The sequence below is a fragment of the Mandrillus leucophaeus genome, unplaced genomic scaffold (assembly GCF_000951045.1).
Source record: "Mandrillus leucophaeus isolate KB7577 unplaced genomic scaffold, Mleu.le_1.0 Scaffold889, whole genome shotgun sequence".
Lineage (NCBI taxonomy): Eukaryota > Metazoa > Chordata > Mammalia > Primates > Cercopithecidae > Mandrillus > Mandrillus leucophaeus.
In genome coordinates, this window is record NW_012109685.1 from 292,573 (window position 1) to 316,447 (window position 23,875).

At 38.0% G+C, this 23,875-nt stretch overlaps 1 protein-coding gene and 1 pseudogene across 1 annotated transcript in view; both read right to left on the reverse strand.

Moving 5' to 3' along the window:
- SMAP1 (small ArfGAP 1) overlaps positions 1-23,875 on the reverse strand; it is a 228,354-nt gene that overhangs the window by 182,081 nt on the left and 22,398 nt on the right. The gene's annotated exons all lie outside the window — the stretch shown is intronic.
- Positions 13,257-22,579, reverse strand: LOC105531469 (annotated as a pseudogene).

Sequence of the window (23,875 nt, forward strand, 5' to 3'; positions counted from 1 at the left end):
AAAAAAATTAGCCGGGCGTGGTGGCGGGCACCTGTAGTCCCAACTGCTCAGGAGGCTGAGGCAGGAGAATGGCGTAAGCCCAGGACGCGGAGGTTGCAATGAGCCGAGATCGCGCCACTGCACTCCAGCCTGGGTGACAGAGTGAGACTCCGTCTCAAAAATAAATATAAATAAATAAATAAATAAACGTTTAAAATGTGTTACATTAACAATGTTAGGTTTCAGATGTCTATTTTCAAGTTTTTTAAATGGCAAAATAGTTTGCTTTTGAAAATAACTATTTAGTTTGCTTTTCACAAACGCAACAATAAAAGGCCTTTACTGCTATGTTACTTAACAGATCATGCTCTCAATAGCTTTCAGGCTGACTTTCAACATAGATCAATTTTGCCTACCATTCCTTTTAGCTAAAAAAAAAAAAAAAAAAGTTAATGAGGATAATATAAAAGTTTTATTTAGGATTACTAATTTAAGATTAACATCCTTTATTACTGAAATAATAAATCACATTCATGAAAAGAGAAAGAATGGACACAAGTGAATATATTCAGAGATGATGTTTATTCATTTTGTTAAACAAATCAAGCTCAAATGTTCCATGCTTATGTGATGAAAATATGACAAAATCTCATGAATCCAAATTCCAGTACATCATAATTGGAATAAAGTTACTCTAATAGTATAAAAACTAATTTATAACAAGAGAAACCATTAATGTCAAAAGCAGCTGATAAACAAAAACTATTGCTAAAATCAAAGAAAAACCCAGAATAAGGAAAGACAAACATATGTGGCAAAATATAAAACAGCTATATTCCTAATCCTAAATTTTATTCTAACATCATTCTAATGACTAATGATTAAATTCCAGAAACTATATTAAACACTGGTTTATTCGATATATCCTGGGGCTATACATTAGCAACTCATTTATTCTACTTCCTCTTTTACTTGTGAATTCTAGATCCCATTATCATTTGACCATATATTCATGCCAAAAATCTAACAATACATGTAACACAAAATAATTCAGAAAATGGTGTGGGCATCTTAATTTGGATTAATAGAGAGCGCCATCTGGTGGTACAATGAAAGTTTAATATATTTTTTCATTTGTTTAAAGGCATGTATTAAATACAAATAGGGTTATGCAATTCTCAAAAATCGTAATTATGCAAATATTTTCAGTGTACAGAAAAGCAGAGAGAAAATTTGCCAACAAAACAACCAAAAATATGAACCCACTTTACCTCTTTAACCTCTATATAACATGATGGTTTACCAGAGAGCAGCTAGATAAAATATGCCAGTTTACTATGGTATGTCTATTTCACATGAACCAATGACAAGTTCAAAAAATGTATTATTAACAAACACGATCTTCACTAAAAACAAGAAGTTAGTTGACTGGTTTTAACTTAAGATAAAAATCTAGTTGGGGGGACAGGACTTATTTTTACTCTAAGACTTCATTTTTTTGTTTCTCTTGTATCATATAAAACCAGAGCAATAAACCCCAACAATAAATGTTTCTCTAAAAAAATCAGAATTGGATCCACCAACTTCATTGTCAAAAATCCTGATATATCATGAGGCCAAAATATGAACAGAATGATGAAGTTTGGTACCTCTCTTTCCCTTTTGGTGTTTCTAATTATCCCATTATCCAAGACTTTCTTCTCTTCCTAACCACCAAGTGCTGTCATTCTGCCCCATTCAAGCCTTCATTTCTTGGTAGAAATGCCAAACTGTCATACTTTACACAATCATAATGGACTCTGAGTTCATGAAGTAGTTACCCACTAAAGGCAGTTTAACAGCTCTTCTACAAAGAACAACCTGGGTTTGCTTTATCAATCAGACGCTTACGGCTATGGAACTGTAGACAAATTTTATAGGCTTCTCTAAAACCTCAGTTTCCACACTAAAAAAATACAGAAAGTTGATCTATACCTTATAGGTTCAGGGCCTTTGAAATTAAAGGGCGTGAAATACATAACTACCTGGCACAAAGAACGCTATACCTGTCACTCCCCTCCCTTTTACTGACAAGGCCATTCTGCCACTCCTTAAACACTTTAAGTAATAGAATGTTTCCTACTCGCTGTCTACTCCAACTATGTGCAGTTATATTTGTTAGAAAATTCTCTCAAACTGGCAAGAAAATGCCAAGAGTTCAATGAAAAGATCATAATGGCCCCGGCATGGCAGCTCACACCTATAATCCCAACAGTTTGGGTGGCCGAGGCAGAGGGATCGCCTGAGGTCAGGAGTTTGAGACCAGTCTGGCCAACATGATGAAACCCCACCTCTACTAAAACTACAAAAAAATCAGCCGGGCATGGTGGCGGGCACCTGTAATCCCAGCTACTTGGGAGGCTGAGGCAGGAGAATCGCTTGAACCCAGGAGGTGGAAGTTGCAGTGACCCAAGATCATACCACTTCACTCCTGTCTGGGCAACAGAGCAAGACTCTGTCTAAAAAAAGAAGAAAAAAGAAAAAAAATCATAATGAACTGAAATAGTTGGAGAAAATTTCATTCAAAAAACATTTCATAAATGCAGTATAACTTTGAACTGGGCCTGGAAAGATGGATGAGATTTGGAGGACGGGGAAAGACTCAGAAACTTAATTGTTCATTCACTCATTCATTGACTCACTGTCATCAAAAATGTGGCTAATGCTTACTGTCTGCCAAGAACTTTCTAGGTACTGGGTATCCTGAGGGAAATAAAACAGATGAGAGTCTGCCATCATGAACTACACATCGCAAGAGAGCAGGACAGAGACAAGTTAGATGTTTGTCTTTGGATGCCTGCCTGTTCAATTAATAGCACCTTGCAGCTTGAAGTGGAAAAATTAACTAAAACAATCAATGTCTCTGTATATTAGAACTGCTGCTTAAAAGTTTTGATATAAGGAGAAGCAGAAACTGATAGCTAAAATGATACTCTGAATTAGCTGCAGAGTGTAACTACTTTCTTGTCTTTCAAGCTCACAAATAATGGATATGGTTGACTAATCCCACTTAATGTCTTTGATATCAGTAACAATGAGAACTGCCATATCAAGATTTTTAACAAATACAATTGTGGAACATATTAGCCTTGTTTGCATTTTAGCAGGAAGAATAAACTCAAAGACTAAGGCAAATTCTGTACCAGTTTGACAACAGCAAACTATAATTACGTAAACAGATGTTTTCACCATTCTATGAAATGGAATGAGATGTTATTTGAAACACGGACAATTTAAATAACTTGCTGCAGAATATAACCAAACGTTTTGACTTGAAAAAAATCTGTGATATTAGCAGTCAGCAAAGTAACATCAAATTTACATATGAAGAGCACAGCACATCACAGGAGATTTCCTCTATAAGTTGATTCAGACTTCAGAGAATCAGGAGGAGTAATGGATTAACTTGTTTTGTATCATTCACTTAGCAGTATCAAGCTTTCACTGCAACAGAAGGGTACTAGTAACATCAATAGTTTTCATTTTCCCCTGTATTTTGTTAGTAGCTCTAAAAATCACATGAGGACAGATGTTATAAATAAATTTAAATATAACTATTCTCTTCAATGAGCCCAGGAAAAATGTAAGTTTCAATAAAAAGAAACAAGGGGTTTAAAAGTAATTTTCTTTTCATACCTTTTTTCTATTAAAATACTATATTGAGTTCTGTTTTCTAACCAAAATATGAAGGAACATACACTGAAATTTGCCCAATCAACTAAAGCAACTTTAAATCCAAACAAAATATATAACACATTCCTGAAAAAACTGGAAATTAAGATATGGAAAACAAACTAGGTGAGAGTCTTACAATGAACTCAGCTTACTGTCCAGGGAAAGTGTCCAGGCCATGGCAAAGGGAAGATAAATCCAGAGGCAGCCCAGTGGCCTCCCTAATTCCAGGAAATGGATCTGGGAGTTCACAAAGACTAAGGTGGCTGAATTTCACAAGGCAGCATGCAAGAGGAGAGAGATGCACAGAGAGAAAACTCCTTAAATATGCAAAAGGTCATCACTTGAGTATTCAATTGAGTACTGATTGGCGCACGTGTGAGGAAACTACAGAAGGTAGGGAAAATGCCACCCAAAACAATTAGAGGAAACTAACTTGAAAACTTTATTATTAATGGATCATCAGATATGGTATTTGGAAGAATTTTTGCCTCACTAATGGAAAAATTAATTCTATAAAGTCCTGTAGTCTCACCTAGTAAAGCTTAAAAGCAAGATCTGAAAAAGTCAGGCTATTTCCAAGTAACTTAACTGCATCCAAGAAAAAAAATGATAAATATTTATAAAAATACAAAAATATCAGGAACCGATAAACAAAATTCACCATATCTAGCATTCAATTGAAAAAGGCTGGCTGAGCACAGTGGCTCACACCTGTAATCCCAGCACTTTCAGAGGCCAAGTCAGGCGGATCACTTGAGGTCAGTTCAAGACCAATCTGGCCAACATACAAACTCTGTCTCTACTAAAAATACAAAACTTAGTTGAGCATGGTGGCAGGCATCTGTAATCCCAGCTCCCTGGGAGGCTGAAGCAGGAGAATCACTTGAGCCTGGGAGGCAGAGGTTGCAGTGAGCCAAGATCGTGTCACTGATCTCCAGCCTGGGTGACAGAGGGTGACTCTGTTTCAAAAAAAAAACAGTCATGAAAAAAGGAAAACATAATCTATAAAAAGGAGGAAAGTCAATCAATTGAAACAAACCCTCAAATTACACTGATGATTGAATTAGCAGGCAAGGCACAAAATCCATTATCATTGACTTCTATATGTTCAAGAAGCTATAAGAAAGAGTGAACATGTGGCCAGGCACAGTGGCTCATGCGTGTAATCCCAGTACTCTGGGAGGCCAAAGCAGGTGAACTGCTTGCACTCAGGATTTCGAGACCAGCCTGAGCAACAGGGCCGAGACCTGTCTCTATAACAAATACAAAAATAAACCAGGTGTGCTAGTGTGCACCTGTAGTCCCAGTTATTCAGGAGGCTGAGGTGGGAGGATGGCTTGAGCCTGGGAGGTTGCAGTGAGCTGAGATCACACCACTCAACTCCAGCCTGGGCAATAGAGCCAGACTCTGCCTCAAAAAAGAAAAAAGAAGAAGAAGAAGAAGAAAGAAAGGTTAAACATGTGAAGAGGCATGAAGTGCATGTGTGTGTGGACACAAAACACCCAAATCAAACTTCTATAAGATGCAAACTATAATGACTGGGATAAGAACTACACTGGACAGAATTAAGAGATGAGACAATCAAGAAGAAAAAACTGTTAAAAGAACGTGAAGACAAAGCAATAGCAACTATCTAAAATGAAACAAAGAATAAACAGACCCCCCCTCAGAAAAATAAAAATAAAAAAGCATATAACTGAGCTGCGCAGCAATTTCAGCAACCTAATTAACTTTTACTTGGAATCCCCAAATTAAGCGGGGGTAGCAAAAAAAGTAAAATAATTGCAGAATTTTTTCCAAATGCATTGAAAACTATAAACCCATAGAACCAAGAACCTCAAAGGAACCCCAAAGGCAGGTGAATCACTTGAGGCTAGGAGTTTGAGACCGGCCTGGCCAATGTGGTGAAACTCCGTCTCTACTAAAAACACCACTCCCTCCAATCCCAGGTGGCACAGCTCACCAAAAAAAAAAAAAAAAAAAAAACATGAGGAAAGCTACCAAAAGACAATTCATAATCCAACTGATTAAAACTAAGGATAAACAGAAAAAAATCTTAAAAGAAGCTGGGGAAAAAGGCATTACGGACAAAGGAACATATAATGATGACAGATTTCTCACAAAATCAATGGAAACTCACAAACAGCAAAACATCTTAAAAGTACTGAAAGTAAAATACTGTCAACCTAGAACTTTTTGCCATACTAAAACACATTTTGAAAACAAAGGTGAAATAAAGGTCAGGAAAGTAATCAATGAAGTAGGAGGAGGCAGAGCAAGAAGACCAAGCAGAACCAATAATCATCTCCCCTGCAGGAACACCAAATTGAACAACTATCCACACAAGAAATCACCTTCATAAGAACCAAAGTATCTGGTTTTAATATCATATTGAGAAAAGGGGCACTGGTTAGGAAAGACAGTTTTGAATTGCCTTCACCACCCGCCTCAACCCCCTGGGCAGCAGCTGTATGGCACGGAGAGAGAATCTGTGTGCTTGGGGAAGGGAGAGCACAGTGATTGTGGGACTCTGCATTGAAACTCAGTCCTGTCAGTCATGGTGGGAAGTGACACAGGGCAGAAATCAGCTGGGGGCCAAGGAAGGAACTATTATACCAGCCCTAACCAGAGGAAAATCATCCATCCCAGCAGTAAGAACCTGAGTTCTGGCTAGGCCCACCAGTGCATGCTAAAGCACTCTGGGGTCTTAAATAAACTTGAAAGGCAGTCTTGGCCACAAGGACTGCAATTCCTAGGCAAGTCCTGGTGTTGTGCTGGGCTTGGAGCCAGTGGACTTGGGGTTCACGTGACCTAGAAAGACACCAGATCAGGCATGGTGGCTCACGCCTGTGATCCAGAGCCGGGTAGATCACTTGAGCTCAGGAGTTCAAGACCAGCCTGGGCAACATGGCAAAACCTGTCTCTACCAAAAACACAAAAAAATTAGCCAGGCATGATGGTGTGTGCCTGTAGTCCCAGCTACTAGCGAGGCTGAGGTAGGAGGATTGCTTGAGCCTAGGAGGTGGAGGATGCAGTGAGCTGAGACACCAGCTGGGGCAGCCAAGGGAGTGCTTGCATCACCAATCCCCCAATCCCAGGTGCACAGCTCACAGCTCTAGGAGAGACTCCTTCCTTCTGCGTGAGGAGAGAAGAGGGGAGGGTAAAGAGGACTTTGTCTTGCAACTTGGATACCAACTTATCCTCAAGAGAATGGAGCACCAGGCAGAGTCCTGAGGCCCCCATTCCAGGACCTAGCTCCCCGATGACAATTCTAGACACACCCTGGGCCAGAAGGGAACCCACTACCTTGAAGGGAAGGACACAGTTCTGGCAGGATCCCTTACCTGATGACTAAAGAGCCCTTGGGTCTTGAATAAATACCAGTAGGCAATACTTGCTGGTACTTGCTAGTAGCCAGGTAGAACTTGCTGCAGGTCTTGGGTAAGACCTAGTGCCATGCAGACTTCAAGCATGACCCAGCATGTTCACAGCTGTGCTGGCTATGGGGATAGACTCCTTCTCTATTAGGTCACTCTCGTGTTACTATAAATAAATACGTGAGGCTGGGTAATTTACAAAGAAAAGAGGTTTAGGCCGGGTGCCGTGGCTCACGCCTGTAATCCCAGCAATTTGGGAGGCCAAGGTGGGTGGATCACTTGAGGCCAGGTGTTTGAGACCGGCCTAGCCAATATGGTGAAACTCAGTCTCTACTAAAAACACAAAAATTGGCCAGGCATGGTGGTACATACCTGTAACCACAGCTACTCTGGAGGCTGAGGCACAAGAATTGCTTGAACCTGCGAGGTGGAAGTTGCAGTGAACCGAAATCACGCCACTACACTCCAGCCTGGATGACAGTGAGACCGTCTCAAAAAAGAAGAGAGGTTTAATTGGTTCACTGTTCTGCAGGCTGTACAATTATGGCACCAGCATGTGCTTGGCTTCTGGGGAAGTCTCAGGGAACTTTTACTCATGATAGAAGGTGAAGCAGGTGCTTGCAGGCCGTATGGCAAAAGAAGGAGCAAGGGGCAGAGGGAGGTGCCACACACTTTTAAATAATCATATCTCATGAGAACTCACTCACTATCTCAAAAACAGCACGAAGCTACAAGGAATCCATTCCTGTGACCCACAAACCTCCCACCAGGCCCCACCTCCAACATTGGGGATTACAACATCTCAACCCGAGACTTAGGTGTGACAAATATCCAAACCATATCACCTTCTGCTTGAGGAAAGGAAAGGGAATAATAAAGGGGACTTTGTCTTACAGCTTGGTTGTCAGCTAAGTCACAGTGGGGTGGAGCACCAAGCAGGCTCCTAGGATCCCAGATTCCAAGCCTTGGCTCCTGGAAGGCATTTCTGGGCCCACCCTGGGCCAAAGAGGAGCCCACTGCCCTGAAGGGAGAAACCCAGGCCAGGCAACATTTGCTACAAACTCACTGAAGAGCCCTCAGGTCTTAAATGAACATCAGCAGTGGCGAGGCAGCACTCACCACAGGCCTTGGGCGGTGGTGGTCACAAGGAAAGACTCTTACTTGAAGAAAGGAGAGGAAGAACAGAAAGAACTTTGTCTTGCAGCTCGGATGTCAGCTCAGCCACAGCAGAACAGAGCATTAAGCAGATTCCTAAGATTCCTGACTCCAGGCCCTGGTTCTCAGACATTTCTGGACCCACCTTGGGCCAGTGGGGAGCTCGCTGTCCTGAAGGGAAGATAAAAGCCAGGCTGGATTCACTACCTGCTGACTGAAGAGCCCTTGGGCCTTGAGTGAACATCAGTGGTAGCCAGGCAGTGGTCGCCACGGGTCCTGGGTAAGACTCAGTGCTATGCTGGTTTCAAGTCTAATCCAGCACAGTCCCAGTGGTGGTGGTCACATGGGTACTTGTTTCACCCCTCCCTCAGCCACAGGAGACTCTGCATGGAGAGAGAAACTCCATTTGTTTGGAGGAAAGTAAGGGAAGAAAACAAGAGTCTCTGCCTGGTAATCCAGGGGATTCTCTCAGATCTCACCTAAAACCACCAAAGCAGTACCTCTACTGGTCTGCAAGAGTCTGTGTTCCCCCTAATGCAGATGCAGCAGTAGTGAACAAAGACTTAGATCAGGACACTCAATTCCTTTGTATAGCTGGACAACCTTCCCAAGAAGGATGAGGACAAACAAGCCTAGACAGCAAAGACCACAATAAATATCTAACTCTTCAATGCCCAGACATCAACAAACATCCGCAAGCATCAAGACCATCCAAGAAAACATGACCTCCCCAAATGAACTAAATAAGGCACAAATGATCAATCCCAGAGTGTCAGAGATACGTGACCTTCCAGGCAGAGAATTCTAAACAGCTGTTTTGACGCAGCTCAACAAAACTCAACATAACACTGAGAAGGAATTCAGAATTCTATCGGATCAATTTAACAAGAGATTGAAATAACTTAAAAATCAAGAAGAAATTCTGAACCTGAAAAATTCAACTGACATACTGAAGAATGCATCAGAGTCTCTCAACAGAATTGATCAAGCAGAAGAAATAATTCGTAAGCTTGAAGCAGGCTATTTCAAAATACAGTCAGAAGAGACAAAAGAATAAAAGGATAAAAAAGAATGAAGCATGCCTACGAAATCTAGAAAACAGTCCTAAAATGGCAAATCTAATAGTCAGTGGCCTAACAAGGAGGTAGAGAGATAGGGTAGAAGGCTGATTCAAAGGGATGATAACAGAGAATTTTCCAAACCTAGACAAAAATATCACAATTCAAAAGTACAGAGAGGTTACAGATTTAACCGAAATCAGACTACCTCAAGACATTTAATTACCAAATTTTCGAATGTCAAAGATAAAGGATCTTAAATGAAGATAAAAGAAACAAATAACATACAAAGGAGCTCTAATACATCTGGCAGCAGATGTCTCAGAGGAAACCTTACACGCCAGGAGAAAGTTTAAAGTGCTGGAGGAAAAAACTTTTATCCTAGAATAGTATATCAAGGGAAAATATCCTTCAAGTGAAGGAGAAATAGACATTGCCAGGCAAACAAAAGCTAAGAGATTTCATCAACACCAGACATGTTCTATAAGAAATGCTGAAGGAAGTTCTTCAATATGAAAGAAAAGGATGTTAACGAGCAATAAGAAATCATCTTAAAGTAAAAAGCTCACTGGTAATAGTAAGCACATTAAAAAAAAAACAGAATATTGCAGCACTGTAATTGTGGTGTATAAACTGCTCATATCTTTAGCAGAAAGGCCAAGAGATGAACCTATCAAAAAATTACTACATCTTTTCAAGACACAGACAATGCAATAAGATAGAAATAACCAAAAGTTTAAAAGTGGAAGGGATGAACTTAAAGTGTAGAGGTTTTATTAGTTTTCTCTTTGCTTGTTTTTGCAATTAATATTAAGTTATCATCAGTTTAAAATAATGGATTATGTTATTTGCAAGCCTTATGGTAACATCAAGCCAAAAAAACCTACACAAGATACATAAAAAATAAAAAGCAATGAATTAAAACATACCACCAGAGAAAATCATCTTCATGAAAAGACAAGAAGCTGCCGGGCGTGGTGGCTCACGCCTGTAATCCCAGCACTTGGGGAGGTCAAGGCAGGCAAATCACAAGGTCAGGAGTTCGAGACCAGCCTGGCCAACATGGTGAAATCCCGTCTCTACTAAAAATACAAAAAATTTAGCTGGGCGTGGTGGCAGGCACCTGTAATCCCAGCTACTCGAGAGGCTGATGCAGGAGAATTGCTTGAACCCAGGAGGCGGAGGTTGCAGTGAGCCGAGATCGCGCCACTGCACTCCAGCCCCAGCAACAGTGTGAAACTCTGTCTCAAATGGAAAAAAAAAAAAAAAAAAGGAAAAAAGGAAGAGAAGACCACAAAACAACCAGAAAAAACAAATAACAAATTGGCAGTATTAAGTCCTTACATATCAATAACATTGAATGTAAATGAATTAAACTCTCCAATCAAAAGACAAACAGTGGCTAAATGGATAAAAAAGCAACATCCAATGATCTATTGCCTACAAGAAACACACTTCACCTATAATAACACACAAAGACTGAAAATAAAGGGAGGGAAGAAGATAGTGCATGCAAATAGAAATCAAAAAAGAGCAGGAGTAGCTTATATGGGACAAAACAGATTTCAAGAGAAAAACTACAGAGATAAAGGTCATTTTATAATGATAAAGGGGTCAACTCAGCAAGATGATGTAACAATTGTAAATATATATGCACCCAACACTGTAAAACCCAAATATATAAAGCAAATATTATTAGAGCTAAAGACAAAGATAAACCCCAAGTTAACAGCTGGAGATTTCAATACCCCACTTTCAGCATTAGACAGATCATCCAGACAGAAAATTAACAAAGAAACATTGGACTTAATCTGAACTATAGACCAAAATGAATCTAACAGATATCTGCAAAACATTTCATCCAACAGCTGCAGAATACACATTCTTCTCCTCAGCACATGGATCATTTTCAAGGACAGACTATATGCTGAGTCACAAAACAACTCTTAAAATTCAAAAAAACTGAATTCACATCAAATATCTTCTCTGACCACGATAGAATAAAACTAGAAATCGGTAACAGGAAGAATTATGTATACTATACAAACATGGAAATTAAATAGTATTCTCCTGAATGGCCAAGGGATCAATGAAGAAATTTAAAAGGAAATTTTAAATGTCTTGAAACAAATAAAAATAAAAACACAACATACAAAAACCTGTAGGATAAGGCAAAAGCAGTACTAACAGAAAAGTTTATAGTAATAAGCGCCTACATTACAAAAGCAGAAGACTTCAAATAAATAACATAATGATGCAGCTTTAAACACTAGCAAAGCAAAGGCAAACCAAGCCCAAAATCAGGAGAAAAGAAATAATAAAGATCAGAGCAGAAATAAAAGAAATTGAAATAAAAAATACAAAAGATCAATGAAACAAAATGCTGGGTTTTTTTTAAAGCTAAGCAAAAGATAAGCCAGACAAAGAAGAAAGAAGACACAAATAAATAAAATCAGAGATGAAAAAGGAGACATTACAACCAATACTGCCGAAATTCAAACGATCATTAGAGGCTACTATGAGAAACTACATGCCAATAAATTGGAAAAGCTAGATTAAATGGATAATTTCCTAGACACATACAATCTACCAAAACTAAACCACAAAGAAATCCAAAATCTAAATAGACTAATAACAAGAAATGAGATTGAAGCTGTAATACAAAGTATCCCAGCAAAGAAAAGTCCAAGACCCAATGGCTTCACTGCTGAATTCTATCAAACATTTAAAGAAGAACTAATACCAATCCTACTCGAACTATTCTGACAAATAGAGGAGGAGGGAATACTTCCAAACTCATTCTACAAGGATAGTATCACCCTGATACCAAAACCAGACAAACACATCAAAGAAAAGGAAGTCAATATCCTGATGAACACTGATGCAAAATTCCTCAACAAAATACTAGCAAACCAAATTAAACAACATATTAAAAAGATCATTCATCATGATCAAGTGGGATTTATCCCAAGGATGCAATGATAGTTCAACATATGCCAAATAACCAATGTGATACATCATATCATCAGACCGAAGGACAAAAACCAAATAATCATTTCAACTGATACTGAAAAAGATTCTGATAAAATTCAATATCCCTTTATGATAGAAATCTCAAAAAAATGGAGTATGGAAGGAACATATCTCAACACAATAAAAGCCATATATGACACACCCCCAGCTAGTATCATACTGAATGGGGAAAAACTGAAAGCCTTTCCTCGAAGACCTGGAACAAGACAAGGATGCCCACTATCACTACTGTTATTCAACATAACAGTCAAACAATGTCTAGCTAGAGCAATCAGACAAGAGAAAGAAAGGGCATCCAATTTGGAAAGGAAAAAGTCAAAGTATCCTTGTCTGCAGGTAATATGATCTTATATTTGGAAAAAATTAGACTCTACCAAAAAAACTATTAGAATAAACAAATTCAGTAAGGTTGTAGGATACACAATCAATATACAAAAATCAGTAGCATTTCTACTTGTCAAGAGCAAACAATGAGAAGAAGCAATCAAGAAGGTAATTCCATTACAATAGCTACAAATACAGTGAGATACATAAAGTTAAAGAAATGAAAGATCTCCAGAGTGAATAGAATAAAACATTGATGCAAGAAACTGAAAAAGACACACACAAAAACTGAAATATATTCCATGTTCATGGATTGAAAGATTCAACATTGGATTTTTGTTGTTTTGTTTAAATTATACCTTTGATCCTAAGACAAACCAAGCAGTTAAATAATTTCAAAAAAGTAAACAACAGACATTATCCTCAAGTTATCAAGGCGTCTACAAGGTACCTTTACCCCCAAACCCTATATAGTATACAGTTACACAGGTGAGAACCAAATTCAGGTTTCCAACAAAAATTATAAAATGTTATTCAGCAAAAGCTGCAATTCTCTATAGCAGCTCATGAGATTACTCTGGATTCCTCTGCAAATGCTGTCAAGACTGTGAGCCTCTCACATTCTACTTGGCTAACAGGCTAGGTCCAAGGAAGTGAGAGTCAACAGTCACTCAACACTTCATTGTGTCACTTCATATATACTACTATGTCTCCTTGCTTTTCAACAATTTCTTCTAGGTTTCAAATAGTTCTGAATCCAGTTTCCAAGGTAATACTGCTGGGTTATGTATAGATTTTTCCCTCTTCAAGTACATCAGGATATGATTTAGCTTTATTAAATTTCCAGATTTTCACTGTGTAAACGAGCAGACACATCAGAAAACAGATCAGCTCCAGAGCCAGGATGTCCAGAAGGAGATCAAGATATAATCTGATCTGCTGGGTTCCAGGAAGGAATTGCTGCAACACAGTATGAAGACAATTATTGTTACCAGTGGAGTGTATCATTAATGCAAATTTCTTGAGATGCCTTATACATCAGTAGATCAAGTTATAGCCTCGATTTCTGACTTTGCTGTGGTGATACTGGATGTACCATTCAAGATGTAAATGGAATATCCACCACAAAATAACTTTCCCAAGGATTACGACCATTTGAACTTTAAGAGGGTTGGTGTAGTATCCTGGGCACCTGTCTTCATTTAGATTAGGGTAAGAACAAACCACATCTGTTAAAAACGCTAAAAGTAACACAACATGAATAAACAAGAGAAGACTTTCTATGACGACTGTAGGAAAAAGAATCAGGGTCTAAAATGAGCTTCTAGTGAGTAATGTTAAGAGAAGCTGGGTATCCAGAGCTGGGTCACCTTCAATACTTTGAGTGATATCCAAGAAACCCCTTACATTTTTAACCAATTTTGCTTTAAATGTATAAGTCTCAAATCAACTTCCAGGTCTCACAGTTTTTCATTTTCTCAACCCCTCCATCCTTCCCCCAATGTCATTTTCCAAAGCTGGAGGCAAAAGCTTTAGCCAACCTGGCCTCTCCACCTGTCAGAATTGATATTGTTAAAATGTCCATACTACCCAAAGCAATCTACAGATTCAATGCAATCCCTATTAAAACACAATGATGGCCAGGCAAGGTGGTTTATGCCTGTAATTCCAGCACTTTGGGAGGCCAAGGCGGGTGGATCATGAGGTCAAGAGATGGAGACCATCCTGGCCAACATGGTGAAACCCCGCCTTTACTAAAAATACAAAAATTAGCTGGCTGTAAGGGCACACACCTGTAGTCCTAGCTACTCAGGAGACTGAGGCAGGAGGATCGCTTGAACCTGGGAGGCAGAGGTTGCAGTGAGCGGATATTGCACCACTGCACTCCAGCCTGGCGACAGACCGAGATTCTGTCTTTAAAAAAAAAAAAAAAAAAAACGCATTCTTCACAGAAATCCTAAAATTTACATGAAACCACAAAAGACCCAGAATAGCCCAGGCAATCCAAAGCAAAAAGAACAAAACTGGAGGAATCACATTACCTGACTTCAAATTATACTACAGATCTTCTAAAACGGCCTACCAAAACAAAAACAAATCATAGTACAGAGCTATAGTAACCAAAACAGCATGGTACTGGCATAACAACAGACACACAGGCTGGGCGCAGTGGCTCACGCCTGTAGTCCCAGCACTTGGGAGGCAGATGCAGGTGCATTATGAAGTCAGGAGATCAAGACCATCCTGGCTAACACGGTGAAACCCCATCTCGACTAAAAATACAAAAAATTAGCCAGGTGTGGTAGTGGGCGCCTGTAGTCCCAGCTACTCAGGAGGCTGAGGCAGGAGAATGGCATGAACCCAGGAGGCAGAGATTGCTGTGAGCTGAGATCACGCCACTGCACTTTAGCTTGGGCAACAGAGCGAGACTCCGTCTCAAAAAAAAAAAAAAAAAAAAAAAGAAAGAAAGAAAATAGACACATGGACAAATGGAATCAAATAGAAAACCCAGAAATAAATTCATACATCTACAGTGAGCTCATTTTTGACAAAGGGGCCCAGAACATACACTGGGTAAAGAGCAGTCTCTCCAATAAATGGTACTGGGAAAACTGGATACGCATATGCAGAAGAATAAAACTAGACCCGTATCTCTTACCATATACAAAATTCAAGTCAAAATAGATTAAAGGCTTAAATCTAAGACCTCAAACTATGAAACTACTAAAAGAAAACATTGGGGAAACTCCGCCCAGGCAAAAATGTCTTGAGCAGTACCCCACGAACACAGGCAACCAAAGCAAAAATGGACAAATGGGATCACATCAAGTTATAAAGCTTTGGCACAAAAAAGGAAACAATCAACAAAGTAAAGAGACAACCCATAAAATGAGATAAGATATTTACAAACTCTCCATCTGACAAGGGATTAATAACCAGAATATATAATGAGCTCAAATAACTCCACAGGAAAAAATATAATAACCTGATTTTAAAATGGGCAAAAGATCTAAACAGACATTTCTCCAAAGAAATCATACAGATGGCAAACAGGTATATGAAAAGGTGCTCAACATCACTGATTATCAGAGAAATGCAAATTAAAACTACAATAAGATATCATCTCACTCCAGTTAAAATGGTTTTTAAGCAAAAGACAGAAAATAACAAATGCCAGCATGGATGTGAAGAAGAGGGAACCCTTGGACACTGTTGGTGGGAATGCAAATTAGTGCAACCACTATGAAGAACAGTATGGAGATTCCTCAAAAAAACTAAAAATAGACCTACCATATGATCCAGCAATCTCACCGCTAGGTATATACCCAAAAGGAAGGAAATAATTATACTGAAGAGATACCTGCATGGCCATGTTTATTGTGGTGCTATTCACAATAGCCAACATTTGGAAGCTACCTAAGTGTCCATCAACAGGGGAACGCATAAAGACAACGTGGTACATATACACAATGGAGTACTATATTCAGCAATAAAAACGAATGAGGTCCTGTCACCTGCAACAACATGGATGGAACTAGAGGACGTTATGTTAAGTGAAATAAGCCAAGCACAGAAAGACAAACTTCTCACATTCTCACTCTTATGGGAGCTAAAAATTAAAACAACTGAACTCACGGAGATAGAGAGTAGAATGATGATTACTAGAAACTGGGAAGAGGCTGGTGCAGAGGGCCACAGAATTGAGATGGTTAATGGGTACAAATATACAGTTAGAATGAATAAGATCTAGTATTTGATAACACAACAGGGTGATTACAGTCAACAATAATTTATCACACATTTTAAAATAACTAATAGTAAAATTGGAATGTTTGTAACATAAAGAAATAATAAACGTTTGAGGTGATGGAAACTTCATTTACCCTGATGAGATTATTATACTTTGTATGCCCATATCAAATCCCATGTACCCCATAAATATATCCACCTACTATTATATGTACCCATACAAATTAAAAAAATCAGTGAAGTAGAAAACCAAAAGGCAACAAAAAAGTCAATGAAAATAAAAACTGATTATTTGAAAAACCAATAAAATCGGTAAATCTCTAGCCAGGCTGAAGAGGAAAGAGAGAAAATACAAACTACCAATATCAGCAAACAGAGATGCAACATTACTACAGATTCTACAGATATCATCATAAGGGAATATTATAAACAACTTTATGCTATAAGTGCACCAACTCCTTGAAAGACACAAATGAGCTCTCTCCAGAAGGAAAAGATAACCTTAATGGCCTAGTACCTATTAAATAAACTGAATCTGTTCAGCAAAAAACAAACAAAAACTCAAGGCCCAGATAGCTTTACTGGGGAAATCTACCAAACAATTAAGGAATAGTATCAGTTCTATACAAACTCCTCCAGAAATTGAGGGGGAAAAAATAGTGGGGAAGAGGGGAATGGGGAGGAGGAGAATACTACCTAATTCATTTTGTGAGCCTAAAACTATTCTGATACCAAACCAGACAAAGATATCACAAAAGAAATGAAACCTACAGTTTAATACCCTTCATGAAAATATGTAAAATTAGAGCAAATCAAATTCAAATACATATATAAAAGGGTAATACATCATGACCAAGTGTAGTTTCTCCCAGGAATGCAAAGTTTAATGTGTGAAAAACAATGCAGTTTAATATATTAAAGAATTTAAAAAACGACCGGGTGCAGTGGCTCACGCCTGTAATCCCAGCACTTTGGGAGGCCAAGGCGAGCAGATCACCCGAGGTCGGGAGTTCGAGAACAGCCTGACCAAGATGGAGAAATCTCATCTCTACCAAAAACACAAAATTAGGGGGCCGCGGTGGTACATGCCTGTAATCACAGCTACTCAGGAGGCTGAGGCAGGAGAATCGCTTGAACCCAGGAGGCGGAGGTTGCAGTGAGCCAAGATCACACCATTGCATTCCAGCCTGGGCAACACGAGCGAAACTCTGTCTCAAAAAACAAACAAAAAATAATAATTCAAAAACTATATGATCATCTCGAAAGATGCAAAAAAGCATTTGATAAAATTCAACATACATTTCTGATGAAAATTCTCAGCAAACTAGCAAAAAAGGAAATTTTCTCAACCTGATAAAAGGTATCTGTAAGACTTTTACATACAAGATAAAGTCTGAACCTTTTCTCCCTTAGTATCAGGAACAAGACAAGCAAATTCACTTTCACCACTTCCATTTTTCTAGATTCTACTCAGTGCAATAAAATAAGAAAAAGGAAATAAAAGGTATTCACATTGGAAAAAAAGCAAAAATTGCCTTTATTCGAGGATGGTAATTGTCTAGGTAGGAGATCTGATAGAATCCATGAAAAAAGCGATGAAAACAAATAAGTGAGGTTAACTAAGTTGCAAGATGTAAGTGTGCAGCAACCTATGGTATTTCTACATACCGGTAATAATCAGAAATTAAAATTTTAAAAACATCTTTTACAATAGCATTAAAAAGTAAAATCTTATGGAAAAATCTAACAAAAAATAAGCAAGGCCCATACACTGAAAACTATAAAATACTGCCAAGCAAAATTAAATAAGATCTAAATAATTGGAGAGATATATTTTGTTCAGATTGGAAGACTCTATTAATAAAGATGTCAATTATCTCTCAAATGGATCTACAGACTCAAAGTATTCCCCACTGAAATCTAAGATTAGTTGTAGAAACTGACAAAGCGATTCTAAAATTCATATGAAAATTCAAGTAACCTAGAATAGCCATAACAGTTTTGAAAAAAATAACAAAGTTGGAAGACTTACACTACCTTACTTCCAGACTTATTAAGAAGCTACAGTAATAAATACTGTACAATACTGGCATAAAGGCAGAGAAACAGGTCAATGGAACACAATAAATTTCAGAAGTGCTCCCTCCTGGACATATATGGTCAATTTACTTTTTTACAAAGGTGCAAAAGGAGAAAGACTAATATTTTCAAGAAATGGTTCTCAGGCCGGGCACAGTGGCTCACACCTGTAATTCCAGCACTTTGGGATGCCAAGGCACGTGGATCACCTGAGGTCGGGAGTTTAAGACCAGCCTGGCCAACATGGTGAAACCCCATATCTACTAAAAATACAAAAATTAGCCAGGCATGGTGGCGCATGCCTGTAATTCCAGCTACTCAGGAGGCTGAGGCACGACATGAGAATCACTTGAACCAGATTGGGAGGTAGGGTATGCAGTGAGCCAAGATCACACCACTGCACTCCAGCCTGGGTGATAGAGTAAGACTCTGTTTCAAAAAAAAAAAAAAAAAAATATTGTTCTCAAAGGATCAAATATATCCATATGCAAAAAATAATAATAATAATAACTTTAATCCATTCCTTGTATCATATATAAAATGCAACTCAAAATTGATCATGGACTTAAATATAAAACATATCTCTGTAAAACTTTTAGGAAACAACATAGAAAATCTTCAGGATCTAGGGTTAGGCAAATTGTACTTAGACTGGCTAAAAACACAGTACATAAAAAAAATTAATAAATTGAACCTCTTCAAAATTAACTTTTCTTCTATGAAAGACCATGTGAAGAGGATGTAAAGATAAGCTACAAAGTAGGAAAAAGTATTTGCACATATCTGACAAAGGACTAGTATCTAGAATATATAAAGCACTTTCAAAACTCAACAGTAAAAAACAAAATCCATTTAGAAAATGATACATGAACAGACATTTCACTGAAGAAAATATACCGAGTGAAAACTGGCACATGAAAAGATGTTCAACACCATAAACCACTAGGAGAATCCAAATGGAAACCAATATCACTATTACAACACATCTAACATGACTAAAATAAAAAACAGTCACACCACCAAATGCTGGCAAAGAAATGGAGAAAATAAATGGCTCACATCATTATTAGATATATAAAATGGTACAACCACTTTGGAAAAGTTTGGCACTTTTTTTATGGATCTCAGCATGCAATCGCCATACAACCCAGCAAACTGCACTACTGGGCACTTATCAGAGAAATACATACTTACATCCACACAAAAATCTATACAAAAATGTAACAGCAGCTTTATTTTTAATACTAAACAACTACAAACAGTTCAGAGGTCCTTCAACAGGTGAATGGTTAAACAAACTATGGTACAAACATATCACAAAATTCTATTTAATAAAAAGAAAAGAACTATTAACAGACGCAACAACTTGGATGTGTCTTGAAGGAATTACACTGAGTAAGGCCAATCCCAGAAGGCTGCATATTGCATGATTCTATTTATATAACATTTTTGAAACGGCAAAATTTTGGAAGTGAAAAACAGATTCGTGGATGCTATGGGTTAGGAATGGATGGGTGGGATGGGACAGAGAAAAATGTGTGTGGTTTCAACAGGGCAACACAAGAGATTCTTGTGGTATATAACTGTTCCATATCTTGACTATGGTGGCAGATATATGTATCTTCACCTGTGATAAAATTGTATAAAAATACACACACACACACACACACACATTACCGTACAAGCAAAACTGCAGAAGTCACAGTAAGATTGGTGGGTTGTATCAACATCAGTATATCGATTGTGACATTCATCTCTAATGTTACAAGATGTTACCATTAGGAGAAACTGGATCAAGTGTCTATGTATTTTTTAATCTTTAACCATCCAACATATATTCAACTGTGATTCACACATTATAGTTTCTCTACGTATGTTCTGTTTTACAGCTTTCCTTCCATCCCAAACATGCACCAAAAGGGTAAAGAAGCTATTATCTCAATCAAATGGTGTCAAAAAAAATGACCATTATTTTTAACCTAACAACTCTTCAAAACAGAGGAGCAAAATACTAGAAATACTCAATGCCCCACATTGAGAAAAATGTACTATAATCATTCAGCAATAAATATATGTTACAGCAAATTGCATGGTACAACAAAATCTTAATAACCTAAAATCCTACAAAATATATTTCCCTTGGTTAATTGGAATTGTTTTTTGAGAAACTGCTGTTATGTGAAAAGAATGCATGGCAAAGAAATTCATCACAAATTTAAGAAAATGATTACTTCATTAAAATGATAATCCTCACTTTTTAAAATTTAAAAATTAAAACAGCACTGTCCAACTGTACTTTCCATGATGCTGGAAACATTCTATAATCTGCATTATCCAACACATTAGCTCCTAGCCACAGTGGCTATTAAGCCTAGAAATATGGCTAGTGGAACTAAGAAAATGAACGTTTAAATTCGGTTAAATAGTCTTATGGCTAGTGACTTCCACATTGAACAGGACAAACCAAGAACTTACAGAGAAACTTAAAAAAACACATAGAGACAGCCAAAATGCAAAAATCATCATCATCAATATATTAGGTCAATATTTCTCAATCAGGACACTACTGGCATTTTGGGCAGAATAATTCATTGTGCAGAACTGTCCCAAAGAGAGTATTCTCTTCAAATGAAAAGGGTATTTTTTCCCAAGTTTAGTTTTATGCCTACTTTTGAAATTACAGAGTATTATTACAGTCAAAGAAATTACTAGTTATTAAATTCATAGCAATAATGCATTTTGACCAGCAGAGGGCAGATATATGTTATAAAACCATCACTTGGTATATACCATATTCAAATATTTAAGAAGCCCAATTGTACTAAATCAAAAGACACTATTACATTCATTTACACAAAAAGAATTATACTTCTGTAAGAAAGCAAATGTGCTAAAAAAGAACATATTTTTTTCAAAAATACCCCGACAAGTCTCCCAGAAACCAATTTTTGTCAACTATATCAGTTTATTCAAGAGTTAACTATAATCCCTCAAACAAAACAAAGTAACTCTGACAAAAGTTCCATTAAGCCTTATTTCAAGGGCCGTTTACACCTATATTAATAACATTCCTTCCGCTACAAAACAAATTCCAAACAATTTTCCTCACAGACCACATAAGCTGTCAGAATTCCAAGAGAAATTAAGCATTTGTTTCAAAAGTAAACTAAACACAGAAAACAAAACAAGCAATGAGACGTGGCAAAGGCATTTAAAATGGCAAAGGACTGCCTAAGAAGAGCATTAGAATACTAAAGATTCACTTTCTTAAATCTTACTGCACTGCATAGCAGGTAAAAAACAAGACTCTGAAGCAATTTGGGTTTAGCTTTACAACAGAAATTTTCATAAGAGCTTAGAAAATAGTTTTAATGTCTACCAAAAAATACAAAAATCAAATGGCCTTTTCTAGTTCCTTTGATCCTCTGTATTGCATTTAATTTTCCTAACCATATCCCCTACTTAAAACCCTGGCAGGGTGCAACGGCTCAGCCTATAATCCTAACACTTTGGGAGGCCACAGCAGGAGGATCACTTGAGGCCGAGAGTTCGAGACCAGCCTGGGCAAGAGAGCAAGTAAGACTCTGTCTCTACAAAAAGAATGTCTTAAATGAGCTGGGCATGGTGGCGTACATCTGTAGTCCGAGATACCTGGGAGGCTGAGGTAAGAAGATCATTTGAGTCCAGGCGTTTGAGGCTGCAGTGAGCCATTGTGATGCCACTACACTCCAGCCTGGGTGACAAAGTAAGGCTCTGTGTCAAAAAAAAACAACAAAAAAAAAACTCTTCTCCCAAGGCTTCTCTGTTCTGGTTTTCCTTGCAGTCTTCCTTCACAAAGAATGGGACGATTCTACTTCATCCCATCGCCTCTCTACAAAGTCTTCATCATTGACCCTCTGGTTAAAAGTGTTGACTCGAGTAATTGGACTTTAGGAAACACTTCTATGCAGATAACTCCCAAATCAACAATTGTCCCTTTGTCTATTTTCTCCCGGACATTTCTGCCCAGTACTTTCACCTGCCTTCAGAAAGGTACGTACAAAGCACGTCCACTAAGTATATGCACAAACCTGTTTACCTGATTGTTCCTACATGAAATAACTTTGCCATTCTCCTTTAAGTTTGATTCCACTCTTCCTCAAGAACTACCTCCTTTATTAAAAACCTTCCCCAACCCCCATTCTTGGTGATTTTTATTTTCTCTGAATTTATTTAACATCTAATGCTTGTGCTACCCTTTTCAGAATACACTCTGTGTTTATGGCCTGCCTCTTTAAAGTAAAGGCTCCTCAGGGCAGGACAGGGTAGGGCTTCTGCTGTGCATCCCTCACTAAGGTCTACTCTAGTGAACCAGCAGATAAAAAGTTAAAAAAAAAAAAAAAAAAACAAGTATTAACTACTTTATTTTCCTGAGGCTTCCATCAAGTATTTTTGCACTGGCCTAGTCTCAGAATCTGTTCAATTACATTTTTTACCAAACAAAATATAATTCACAAATGCTTCCTGCAAAGTGATAAAATGAATGAGTGCTCAAAAAAAACTAAGACCTGGCATAATTACCAAACACCTACTCATGTATCAAACCCTTACTTTGTGCCAGACATTACTTCACGAGCTCAGTTAATCCTCACAACCCTGTGACACAGGTATTACCATTCTACATGTAATGACACTGGGGCTCATAAAGTTTAAATACCACACTCCTACCACGAAGAAGGAAGGAGGGAGTGAAAGGAAAGAAAGAAATGAGAGCCAGCAGTGGGAGAGCTGAGCCTTCAAAACAGAGCAGTGAGCTTTCACAGCCCATGTTTTCCCTATCAAACTAGCCTGCCTCTCAAAGAGAAGAGAAGAGCAGTGACTACCAACCCACAGACAACTGGAGGAAGAATACTACAGAGGAAATATTACCATATAACTACTGTGTTTTTACTTTATCGTGTAAACTTGGGTAGAAGGAATAAAAATATAAACAAGTTCAAAATACCATAAGGACACTGAAAAACTTAGAAAGTTCTTTAAGGAACTAATAAAATCTACACATGCAGCATTCATTCCCCTGAAAATTTTAAGTGTTAGCTGACTTTGGCAAAGAAGTTGAACTTTGGTGATCATTTAAGGATTTGGTGGTCATTAGTATGTTATAAAATAAAAGGAGAAATGAAGTCTAATTTTTAAGAATACATAATCCTTGTTTCACCTGATGGTCTTAAAGTTTACCCCTTGTCAAATCTAAAATTTCTTTCTTTACCCAGGTGACTAAGAATCCTTAAAAAAAATCAGCGGCCGGGCGCGGTGGCTCAAGCCTGTAATCCCAGCACTTTGGGAGGCCGAGACGGTCAGATCACGAGGTCAGGAGATCGAGACCATCCTGGCTAACACGGTGAAACCCCGTCTCTACTAAAAAAT